The sequence below is a fragment of the Vombatus ursinus genome, unplaced genomic scaffold (genome assembly GCF_900497805.2).
Source record: "Vombatus ursinus unplaced genomic scaffold, bare-nosed wombat genome assembly UNPS02014810.1, whole genome shotgun sequence".
Taxonomy (NCBI): Eukaryota; Metazoa; Chordata; class Mammalia; order Diprotodontia; family Vombatidae; genus Vombatus; species Vombatus ursinus.
In genome coordinates, this window is record NW_020954588.1 from 16,580,849 (window position 1) to 16,593,785 (window position 12,937).

Genomic DNA, 12,937 nt, shown 5'->3' on the forward strand with positions numbered 1-12,937 from the left:
TATGGTCTCTGTTCCAAAATCTATTAAAAATCGCTAGATGATCATTTTCTAAGCATGATGAACCTTTAGGGTCAAGCAGTAGAATTGTTAACTTTGGCTTCATCTAAACGAAATAACCCTCCTTTGAGAAGGGACTAGTTTTGTGGCATTTTGAGGTTATCAAACAAAGCCTGAATGTGTATCTCAGAAAAGCCATGTACTTTCCACTTAGCACAGCCTAGAGCAGCTACCCAAAATTACATTTCCATTTCTTTCTTCCTGGATGAACCCTTTCTGCTTGATCCTCTGGAGTATTGCTTCATAATCTTAAGTTAACTCGGCATTTCTCAAACTAGCAGTTTGGCTGCATATTGGTATATTACATAGTACTGGCCTTGGAGTCATTTTGGGTAAATTTCCTAGACTCTGGACTTGGCAGATTTGGTACTGGGCCTGAAGTCAGGAAGACTAGAGGTCAAATATGGCCTCAGACACTTACTATCTATGTGACCCTGGTCAAGTCACTTAACCACTGCCTGCCTCAGTTTCTTCAGCCGTAAAATGGGAATCATAATAGTACCTACCTTACAGGGTTGTTTTGAAGATCAAAAGTGCTTAGCTCATTGCCTAGCACATGGTAGGTGCTTCATAAATACTTCTTCTCGGGACAGCTAGGTGGCACAGTGGATAGAGCACCGGCCCTGGAGTCAGGAGGATCTGAGTTCAAATCTGGCCTCAGACACATGACACTTAAGTGACTCTGGGCAAGTCACTTAACCCCAATTGCCTCACACACACACACAAAAAAAATACTTCTTCTTCTCATTGGTAAAGAGAATTTCCTACCTAGAAAGGAGTTGCCTGTATCAATAAAATGACTGGTCCAACCTCCTCTGCAAGGCCTCAAATATTTAAATATTAAAGAACCATAGTCTAATGATGTTAATTATGCATGTGATGAAAGGACATCAGTGGAGGAAATTTGGAGCAAAATGGGGCCAATTAACGCAATTTTTATCTTAAAAATCATACATATGTATTTTTGATACATGATTTCACATTCATTATATTAAAGGAGAAAATATTGCTGGCATCAAAATGCCTTCACTCCTCAGTCTTCAGAGGCAGCAAGGTGGCACGGTAGAGTGGCAAGTCACTTAATCTCTTTCTGCCTCAATTTCTTCTTCTGTAAAGCGGGGATCATAATAGCACTCATTTCCCAGGGTTGTTGTGAGGATCCGTTGTAAAGAGCTCATTCCTTCCTTTTCTCAAAACCCCAAATTGCATTGTGTAGAGCCTTTTGTGGAAGACAGAAGAGGAAACTGTTCTGGTGATCTCTTTTGTTTTGCTTAACTTTTCAAGTGGAAGTGCCTTAGAATATGTGTTCCTTTTTTCAAAATGTTTTTATGTCTGAGTTGTTATAAAACAGTCCCTCACTCTTGGAGGGCTTTGTGGGTTACAAAACACTGTCCTCTAAATAAAACAGTTGTGTGAGGGAAGATAAGGTAGCATTGCCTTCATTTCATTTCACAGATGAGCAGATTCACAGATGAGTTAGATGACTTGCCGAAGACCGCACATTTTTGGAGATGGGACTTGAATCCAGGTGTTTGGACTCTGAATCTTTTGTTTTGTCCTCTGGCTGCTGTCTGCTGGTTTAGTAGCTAATAGTCTGGACTTGCAATCAGGAAGCTCTAGGCTCCCATCTTGCTTCTGGCAATGGCTCCATGACACAAAAACTTAAGAAAGGCATCATTCACCTCTTCTCCTCCTGGCCACCTTCTCTTCCCACCCTGCACCTCTTAACATTCTTATTTTCTCAGAGGAATTGAGCCAGCCTGCAGCCATCATTATGTACTGCAGATTTAGGAAGGTTATTGCTCACTGCATAGGTATTCCCCAAAGTACCATGTTCTGAAAGTTTGTTTGCAAACCATTTGCTTGTAACCAGGAACTCATTTCCCCATAACTGCAGTGCTGTAAATGATGTTGGCCAGTATGCAAAAAATTTCATTCTTCCTAAAATATGGCTGAACTATGTAATACACATCTTCCTTTTCTCCTCAGGTCCTCAGACTCTAGTAACTTCATGCTTCTCCATGTCCCTAATTGGACCCCCCCCCCAACCTTTTACCCTTCAGGTCTACCCAGTGCCTTAGAGTGGCCCATGCCCAACATTACCAGTAGCCCCCAGGTAGAGAACTGTGTGACTTCGTGTTAGCTGGAACCCTGGGATTCTCTTAGCCCCACTCTCTCATTAAAGGGAGATAAGTGTCATGGCGTGCTCATGGCCATACTAGTCAGTAGAAGAATTAGTAAGAGAAACTGACAATTCTCTGAAAGCTCCCATGGAGTTAAGTAATGCAGCTAAACACTTGCAAGAGGACTTATGGGATGGGGACGAGACATGTGATTTCATTGATATAGGGAACTCCCCGATGAGGTCATTTCCTCCACCAAAGCAGGTTTCCCTTTCCTCGGCAACTTAGGGTCTTAAAGAGTTACCTAGGGCACTATGAGATTAAGTGATTTGTCCAGGGTCACACAAACCAGTCTGTGTCAGAAGCAGGTTTTGAACCCAGGTTTTCTTGACTCTGAGACCGGTTTTATATCTGTTATGTTATATTAAGTTATGCCACCATCTCTAGACCTTATCCTTAGGAAGCAGAATTACCTTTAGAGATCACATTTTGTTCTTAGAGAATATTGTCATTGTGGTTATTCTCTCTTCAAAGCAAAAATTTTTTATTTCTGGGGTTTAAATCTATAGCGAAGATGCTTTCTCATAAACCCTTAGTCATCTCTGTCTTTTCTTTTCCCATTTATTTTTCATGTTCCTGGAAATAAAACAACCTATTGTAACACTGTAAGATTGCCACACTTCTGTGGTTAACAAGGGAGAGGGTGGGGTGCTGCAGAGCACAGGGTTGTTTTCATTGAAAAAAAAATTCCATGTTGCATAATTTCCCAAATCAACTTGTGTTGTTGCCTTGTCTATACTGCTATCAGAATGAATGTTAATAGGGCATTCAATATCAAAGAATCATCTTTGAATTCCCTCTCACATTTTATTCTGCCTCCTCTTCTTCCTTTTCTTTCTCCTCCTTCTTCTCTTCTTCCTTCTCTTCCTCCTTCTCTTTCTCCTCTTCCTTCTCCTCCTCCTCCTCTTCCCTGTCCTCCTCTTCCCCCTTCTTTTCCTTGTCTCCAAATCCTTCAAGGTCCCATTCAGGTGCCCCCTTTGTGACACTTTCTGTGTTACCTTTTGTTAGCTTGAGACAGAGGATCACGCATAAAGAGGATTTAACTGGAGCTCAGTCCAGTCCAGGTGTTTTCTCCACCTTGGGTTGAAACAATAGGCATGTTCCAGGATTGAGTTGCCATGGCTCCCAGCCTGCTCATACTTCTACAATGGGGGGGGGGGGCATTAAAAGAGTGCTGACAGCTCAATGAAGCCTGTCACTAATGCTCCTGCTCCTCCCCATGTCAAGATTCTGGTATTAGTAAAAAGCATCAGCTGAATTCATAGAAACTTACATTCATCTTTTCTTAGCATGAACCCATGCCTACTGTGTTCATGCTGTTCTATATCCCTGGGATTCTTTTAGTGATTCTTCCTCTTCTTGAACCAGCTCTTTGGGTGTTCTGCAGTCACGGAGGCAGACTTAGGCCTCATTTAAAGCAAGTGCATTCTTCATGCTGAAAGATTTCTTGAAAGAATTGAACATGAATTCTGTACCCAGTAGTCCTCTGGTGCTGGGGAAGATTAGTGGCTCCATCATTATTGAGGACAGAATAGATCATCCTTTCCTTGAAGAGGCTAAAGCAAAAGAAGATGAAATCCAATTTGGGGGGGCCGCTGTCTTTCTCAGGGGATTAGGTCTAACAGTCTCTAACAAGCTGTAACAGAGAAGCACTTTATCCAAGCAACCAGGAAGCATCATTAGAGAATGTTGCTGAATTAGGTCAAGTCCCTCCAAGCTTATCCAGTTGTCCACAGGAGTGTTCATCAGCTGGGCTGAAAAGCTTGGCAGCCAGCACTTCTAAATGACTGGTCAGTAGAATTAGCTGATTTCTTTCTTGACCCAAACTGCTTATTGTGGTAAATTCTTGTAATACAACCCAGATATATATCCTCACATCAAGAATTAGAAGAGAAAGGGGTCCAAAGACTGCTTTCATGCCTTTTTCCCCCAGATATTGAATAAATATTAATTTATATTAGTGGAACTAATAATTTTTGAGTGTTTCTGACTTCCACCAATCGTCTTATTTGCAATTTTCACTGTTAAAATAGCTTATAGAACATTTATATCAATTTTTTCAATTAAGCCATGGGAATGATAGTGATCTTGGTAGTATCAATAGGGGCCCTTGGAAATCCTGTATGTTTCTTTAAAGGAGATCATCCTATTTTTTTAGATTCTACTAAAGGCACTATGTATAGGAGACTTGAGTTCTGTTCTGAGTTGGGTTACTCGTTACTCAGTGGTGTGACCCAAAGGTCAGTTAGTGATATTAAGAGGTCATTTGATACAACCCTTTTCTTTCCTCATAAGTGTTATCATCACATTTTATAGCTAAGGCGAAGTTCCCTTGTCCAGGATCTCACCACTAGTGTGAAGTGGACATATAAAATCAGGGCTTGTAACCCTCACCTCTCTTTAGGACAGCACTAGGCTTGCAGTTACCCTCCCTGGGCTTAAATGAGAGGATTGTCACAACTAGATGATATTCAAAACAATAATAATTAATAACAATAACTAATATTTATATAGCGCCTGCTTTGTGCAAGGCACCATGCTAAGCACTATAATTATTGTCTCATCTGAGCCTCACAGCAACCCTGGGTGATAAGGTATTATTATTATCATCATCCCCATTTTACAGATGAAGAAACTAAAACAGAGGTTAAGTGACTTGGCTAGGGTCACACAAAGAAAATACATTTTGGCTTTAAAATTACATGAACTTCTGTGGATTGAGAAGATTAAAGTCAAGTTGTCAAAAAAAATCTGATGGATTTAAAATTATTTCCCTGGGAATTCTATAGGACATGCTGCTCCCACTTTTTTTTTTCTCTTGGGCTCTTCTGATAACATCTGCCATCATAACGAATTTTACTATTGTCTTTGGTAAAATGAGGAGGTGGAAGTGAGGTGGTCTCCCAGGACCCTTCTAGCTATAAATCTTTTGTCATCGATCATCTTAAACTTTTTCTTCAAGCTGGTCTTCAAATGTCATTCTTGTCCACCCTTAATTTTCTTACCCTCAGTCTTGAACCAGTGTTCTTTCAAAAATCCCCTACTGAGCTCCGTGATATTGGGAGTTTTATTTAATCTTGCCATTCTTAACCACATTTGCCAGTACTCAGAATAGTGCTGGTTCCTGTGGGATGAGGAAGTTTTGGGTTAAATGGTTTATAATCTCATATTAGCACTTTTAAAAGGACAGTGTGCCAAGATGAAATGATAATGTCCTTGTTCTGAGATCAGTCACCACCTATATGGTTCAAGAAACTTTTATTCTCAGTCAGTATTAAGAACAAAAGTAAATTTCGTATGGGGAATTTCCTCACTGATCACAAGGGAGGTGGGGAGGGGAGACAGATTTCCTAGGCTTATCCATCAGCTATGGCAAAAAAAAAGATTTTTAAATGCATGAATTCACTGGTATGTGCCCATGCGCGTGTGTGTATGGATCTCCAAGGTCCTTTTTCTTTGAGAACATATTTTAAGCCCTTTTATTGAAAGCACAGGCTTCCAATCAATCCTATCATCATTCCAGACCTGCATCCAAGAAGCTCTGGCTGATAGTATCAGAGGTGTGACTGTTGCCTGGTGGTTGCCATGGAAACTACCCAGGGGGTACCTACTCACTCAGTGTTCTGTCAGGTCACCTGGACAACAAGTGACAATCTTTTCTGAATCCTAAGAGAAGCATGAACATTTTTTGGGGTTGTTTTTTAGTTCTTTTCAAACGTAACTTATATTATCTTTCGTTTTTACAACACCTACATTTTCCCCTGTAATCTTTCCTTCCCCCCATACCAGGGGTGGTTGTTGTTGATGGTGCAATGAAACTCCCTGGGCCTGCAGTCAAAATGTTGTTGTTTAGTTGTTTCAGTTGTGTCTGCCTCTTCATGACCCTATTTCAGATTTTCTTGGCAGACCCCCTGGAGTGATTTGCCATTTCCTACTCCAGCTCTTTTTACAGCTGAGGAAACTGAAGCAATCAAGGTTAAGTAGCTTGACCAGGGTCACTCAGCTTGTAAGTGTCTGAGGCTGGATTTGAACTCAGGAAATGGAGCCTTCCTCATTCCAAGTCCAGTGCTCTGTCCACTGTGACACCTAGCTGCCCAAAGAGAGAGCATTTCCTGCATATATAAATATGGTGCTCAGTTCACCCACCTCTCTCACAGGAGAAGTAGCACTTTTCCCCTCTAAAATTACCTCTCATTTGTTCTGTATGTATCTTAAGTACCTACCTAGTTATTGGTGTGTTTTTTCCTCTATTAGATGCAGACTTTCTTAGGTCAAAGTGATGTTGTTTTTTGGTGGTGGTGGTTGTTGTTTTAACCTTTCTTTGTAACTACAGTGTTTGGCACTGTAAGTTCAATGAATGATAGAAGCAAAATAGCTTACAAGCTGTTCCCCCCCCCTTTTTTTCTCATTTTCTTTCTTGTTTTCTCTCACTCTCTTGCTTTCTCTCTTTTTCCATCCTTTTTTTATTGTACCATTTTGAAAAATCTCTTCCATAGCTTTCTCCCCGGAGTCACTGAACAATATTAAAGGGCAAGAAGGATGTGTTTTTCCTTGTGGAAAACACAAAGGAAAGGACATTCAGAGAATCAGAGAAACATAGCATGGTAGAACTGCAAGGGACTTGAAAGATTCTCATGTATTCCCCTCAATTTTCAGAAGAAAACTTGGGTCTAGGAGAGTCAAAGATTTGCCCAAAGATGCATGAGGCTTGTCGCTTTACTTAGCGCTCTCATTTTTACCCCACCTCCAAGACCAGCAAACCTACCCAGTCTTCATGAATGGTGGAAAGAGCTTTCAAGTTCTTGAAAAACAAAAACCACCACTAGGTGGTACTGTACTATTTATAATGTGCCAGGTTATACTTTTTGAGAAAAAAGCAGATCTTGAAAAACACAGTTAGTTGGATATTTTGAGTTTTATTTTTAATTTAAAATATTATGAAAGTGATTCTAGACATGGTATTTTGTACATACTGGATGTAGAATAGATATTTGTTGGTTTTATTTTGGTAATTAATGTGAATGTTGGGAACCTTCTTGAGGTAAAAATTTCAGATGTTAACTGTGTTTTAGGTTGGAAGTTATCATTTCAGATGGAAATTTCAATACCTTTTCACTTATACTAGTAGTAACTATACATTTTTCCTTGGTTTGTGTATATTCTAGAATATTGTGGTAATTTATATTTATATAAAATGCAGATAGAGTGTGTGTGTGTGTGTGTGTGTGTGTGTGTGTGTGTGTGTAGATAGCTTAAGCCAAATATATATCCCCTCCTCTCCAATCTGGTATTACCTTCAGTTTTAATTGATAGATAAAATGTTTGTGTAGTGCTTAGAAATGGAAATTGAGTTCCTGAGGACTAATATAAAATAATTGATTTAAAAATAGTATAATAGTAATTGTAATAAAAATGTGAGGAATATGTAATAATAATTTAAATGCATATTGTACTTTAGAGCTTACAAAGCACTTTTCCTACAACTGTTTTATGAAATAGGCAGCACAAATATTAGCCCCGTTTTTTCTAGATGAGGAAACTGAGGCATAATTTGTACATTTCTTCATAGCTAGAAGAGCTTGTACTCCTAGTCCACTGTGTTAAATGAAAGAATTCTTTAAAAATAATTTTTTCAGACCATACAACTTTTCTATATAATCTTTGTTCCCTTGTGATTCTCTTCAGAAGCTTTTCCAATTAGTTTTCAATTGGTTTCTTAAGTGGAGTTATTTGTACTTTGAAATTTTGCATGGAAAGAGGAAGCCTGCTGAGGAATTGAGCTTGAGAGGCTTTGAAAATGGTCAGCTATAGCTGTTCTGAAAGGGAGAATCATGAAGGGCTTTTATTTCCATTGATGTTAATGACTCTTGTGAGATGTCTGATGTGAATCCCATTTCTATAGTGCCAGGCCTCCATTAGTGCTCCTGAAAAAGGTCTAACCTGCCAATAACGATAACATCATCTCTTTATTTCCTAAACAAACAACGGGAATCTCACTTATGCCCAGACTGTGAACACTCCTAGAAAACATGTGCAGATCTTAGCAATTTTTTTTATTCTGTATGTGTCTGAAGCTTTTAGACAAGCTGGGCAGAGAGATGTCTAGGTCAGGTTTTTCTAGATAACCATAGAAGCCCTGTGTGACATGCTATGAAATACATAGAAAGAGCCATCCTCTCTTTGCTTTTTTAATGCTGGTTTCTACTTGGTTTATATGTAGCCAGTCTGACATTTATTCATTCAATAATTCAACAGATACTTATTAGGCATCCATTATGTGTTAGGGATAGCAATGTAAAACAAAATTCTCTTGGGAGTCAAGGATCTTACATCCTTTTTGAGGCAGGGGAGTGGGGAGGTGATAGTACACAGATAATTAAATACAATTTTATTATTAACTTAATAATTTAATTTAATTCATTTTAACTTGGAATTAGTATAGGGGAACACCAGCAACTAGTGGTGGTGGGGAATCAAGATTAGCTTCCTGTAGGAGGTGTCATTTGAGCTGAATCTTGGAGCAAGCTAGGAATTCTGTGAGGTAGAGATGAGGAGGGAGAGCAGAATGTTATGTGGGTGAGGACCAGTAAGAAGTTCCATTTGGTTGGAGGATAGAGTGTGTGAGTAGGAGTTTCTTTCTAGAAAGTGTAGAAAAATTGACTGGAGCCAAGTTGTGAATGATTTTAAATGGTTAACAGTACTGTGTTTATTTCTAAAGGCAGTGGTGTTTATGTTGCGGAGAGTAACATTTTGGCAGCTTTGTGGAGTGGGGACAGTCTTGAAAGGGGGACCTATAAAGAGGTTACTGGAATAGTCTTGTTGGAAAGTCCTGAGGATGTGAGAACCAGAACCAGGTGGTACAAGGAGAGGGAAAGGGTGAGGGAGACAAGTGAGACGGATGCGGTAGAGGCAAGCTCAAGCAGACTTGAGGTGATAGGACATGGGTGTAGAGCGATGAAAGAGTGAAACATGGCTCTGAGGGTGGCAATGCTTTCAACAACAACAAAGCAAAGTTATGGAAAGGGGATGGTTTGTGGGGAAAGACAGGGAATTCTCCTTTGGGTGTGCAACCAGGTACCCTGGAGTCTAGCAGCTTTCCACCACCACTACCACCATCATCCTTTATGAACATTTAATTAGGGCTTTAAGGTTTTCAAATTACTTTACAAATATTATTTCTTTTTATCTTTATAGTAAGCCTGGAAGAGAGTTGCTGTTATTATCTGCCTTTACAGATGAGGAAACTGAGATAAATAGGGGTAAAGTGACTTGCCCAGATTGACACAGCTCAGTAGATGTGCAGGATTGAAGCAGGATTCAAGCTCGGGTTATCTGACTCTAGGCCCAAGGCTCTAACCACTCACTACCTTGGTACCTCACTGAGCCATCTCATGAGAAGTAGTTAAGGCTGAGAGCGGCCCTGAAGTAAGATTTTGCTCTGTGGCTTCCCATCCCTGGTAATAATCACAGGGAGCCGATCCTGCGGGGAAACCATCGTCCTCTGACAGCAGTGAGCCTTGACCGCTGCTCTAAGCTTCTGCCTTAGGGGCTGTGGGAAAAGGAGGGAAACAAGTTCTCCCCTTCCCTGCCCTTCCATGTTGGCTCCTCAGGAATAAGTTCATTTCAGTTTAGTCACCAGATACCATTCCTAAGCAGAAAGATGTTCGTAATTCCTATTCTCTATATCCTTTAGTTTTGAGGAAAATCTTCTCCACTTTTGTGGTGTCCTGTCTGTCTAGTGCATTTGACTTGGAAGTTATCCCGATGAAATATTGTCATCTTCTGTGAATATCACAGCATTGGAGGTCCATAACTTTGCAACAGCAAAGGACCAGAGAGTTAGTCTTCCCTCCTCCGTGTCATTTTAAAGATGAAGAAACCGAGGACCTGAGAAGTTAAATGACTTGCCCCATTCACACTGAATTATAAGATCCTTGAAACAGGAGCCCTGCTCAGTAAGGACAAGGCCTAAGTGAATTTTAATAAAGAAAGAAAAATCTGCTGAGAAGATTTGAAGCATTACTTTTAAGTTCCCAGAGATTACTCCTATGCCATATCTACTGTGTTGACTGAATTGAATGAAACCTCTCTTGAGTTTGAACTATATTCAGGGACCAATAAAAAGGTGCTTTCCCCACAGGGATTGTTATGTAACTTTAGACATAGTGCCTTCATTGTACATAGTAAATTCTTAATAAGTGTTAACCTTAATTATTAAATTTCAATAAAATAGTAATAAATTTTTGTTGGCATTCAGTAATTACTTAATAAATTATTAAGACAGACAACATGGTGTGATAGAAAGTGTACCAGATTCAGAGGCAGAGAATCTGGATTGAAATGCTGGCTGTACTGCCTATACCTCTTTGACCTTGAGGAATTCATATAAGTAATCAAAATGTTATTTTCTTCCTTTATAAAATTACGAGTTCAGTCTCAATAATCTTTAAGGTGTCTTAAAGTTTGTGATCTTGTCTCACCCTGACTTAATACTTAATATTAATGGTTACTTTTAAAATTTTAATTAAATCATCTTCCTTCTAAAATAAAGAGAAATTCACAAGTATAATACAGATGAAACGTACATATTCCTAAGTTAGATTTTAATGCTGAATAGTATTTTGTTATATTTTTCTACACACACACGGCTAAAGGCTCTACTTTCAATTATCCTTAAGAAGCTTGATGTGAAACTAGACTGTGAAGGATTAGGGAAATCATGTCATCCCCACAACTGTACTTGGCCTCTTGTTCTTGGTCTAACCAACTTCTACTTCAATTTTTTGTTTGTTGTACCCTGCCTTCGGTGGCATACAATAACCAACAGTCGGAGAAGTGAAACAAAGGAGAAATAAGCAACCATCCAAGATAGTGTGGAGAGATCTTCCGATTTGGAGGGGAGGGAAGGCAACAGTTCCTGTCAAAAAACTTCTGGGGGTTTTCATTGACCAAAGGCTCAATATGAGTCAACAGTGTGACAAGGGAACTATTCACTAGCCAGAAACAGCTGCATGAAAGGAGACTCATAGAATTTGGAACGGAAGAGGAAGTGAGTTCTAATGTACTTTGCCCTGGTCAGACCTAATCTGAAATATACTGTCTTCAGTCCAAAGTGCCACATTTACAGAAGGCCAGAGACAAGCTGTCTGAAACTGGACATCCAAGCTGAGGAGAGGAATGGACACCAGGCTGTATGAGTATTATTGGAAGGAATTAGCAGAGTGTTTTTAGCCTAGATGAGAGAAGAATTGGGGAGGGCATGAAAACTGTTTTCAAGTATTTCAAAGATTACTCTATGGAAGTAAAACATGACATGTTCCGGTTAGCCCCAAAGGTAGAAGAGGACGAGCTGATGGAAGTTGCTGCAAAGAGGCAAATTTAGGCTTGATAACAGGGTTTGAAGGAAAAAACCAAACCAAACTTCCCAGCACTTGGAAGGAGAATGGGCCAGTGGGGGCACCCAGAGGTAGTGAGTGGATTTTCCCTTAGTCATGTTCTTCCAACAGATTCTGAATGATCTCACTTCTCAGAGGTGTCAGCGAGAGGATTTTTGTTTAGGTGTGCATTGAGCTAGACAGGCTGAGCTTTTTTCTCATTCTTAGTTTCTGTGTTTGTCTGAATATTGCAGAGTCGTTGAATTTGTTTGTTTCCGTGATAAGTAGCAATACACTCTCTCCTCTCACCTTTTTGACTGTGAGACTAAAGACTAAATATTTTCTTTTTTGTTGAGTCTCCTGAAAAGAAGACTTGTCTTTCATCCTTTGCCTTCCTTCACAGTCTCATTAGCAGTTAATTATGAGGGGCTAGTAGTACACTGACTTATTTGCCATGGACTTTGTCCCACAAAGAATGCAATCTACCCTTTTAATTTTTTGTGATAGGGGACACTGGGTCCCCCATCACATCCAGGCTCAAAGTGTAGCAATTGCTCATGGATCCAGTCCCACAGCTGATCAGCTTTTACACTCTCAGTTTCTGATCTGAACCAGCTCATCTCCTCCTTCATGAGCCTGGTTAACCCTTTTCTGGGAGGAGGGTGAAAGGGAAAAACATAGGATTTAGTGTAGACCCCAGTCAGCGTTAGCCCTTCAGCTGCTCAGGACTTCTGAACTACACTAAGCCTCCCTTAGTAGCAGGGATTTTAGACATGTGGTCACTTATATTGGTGTCTCACCATATTGATGCCAGATTTAGTGTAAAATTCATTTTAGCCTTACTATAGCTCAGAACTCTCAAACTCCTGCAATTCACCAGCCTCAGCCTCCTTCAGAAGCAAGAATTACAGACTGTATTACATAGTGGTGCCCAATTTAGTGCAACACTCATTTGACTTTAGCTCTACTATAGCCCAGAACTCCTGAGCTCAAGCAGTCCATCAGCCTTTGCCTTCTCTAGCAGGAATTATAGGTGTGTCTCATCAGGCTTGGTCCCTTTTAAAATTTCAAGATAAAAATATAAAAACTGATGATTGAGATAGCTCAGTAGTGAGTGTATATTACTTACCAGTTAAATATATGCTTCTATATCATAGAGGTTTCCTTTAATTTTTAGTTACCTACTTAGTTTTGCGCCTACCAATATTTATTATAATAATAAGTATCATTATTTTAGTAGCAACAGAGATGCAGAGAGGTAAGGTAAAAAGATGATGAGGTTTGACTCCTGGCTCTTAATTATTACTTATGTGACAATGAGCC

The 12,937-nt window shown here is 39.7% G+C and overlaps 1 protein-coding gene across 1 annotated transcript in view; it reads left to right on the forward strand.

Annotated features, from left to right (window-relative positions):
* The window catches only part of MED12L (mediator complex subunit 12 like), a 385,357-nt gene that overhangs the window by 221,124 nt on the left and 151,296 nt on the right, over positions 1–12,937 (forward strand). The window lies entirely within an intron of this gene.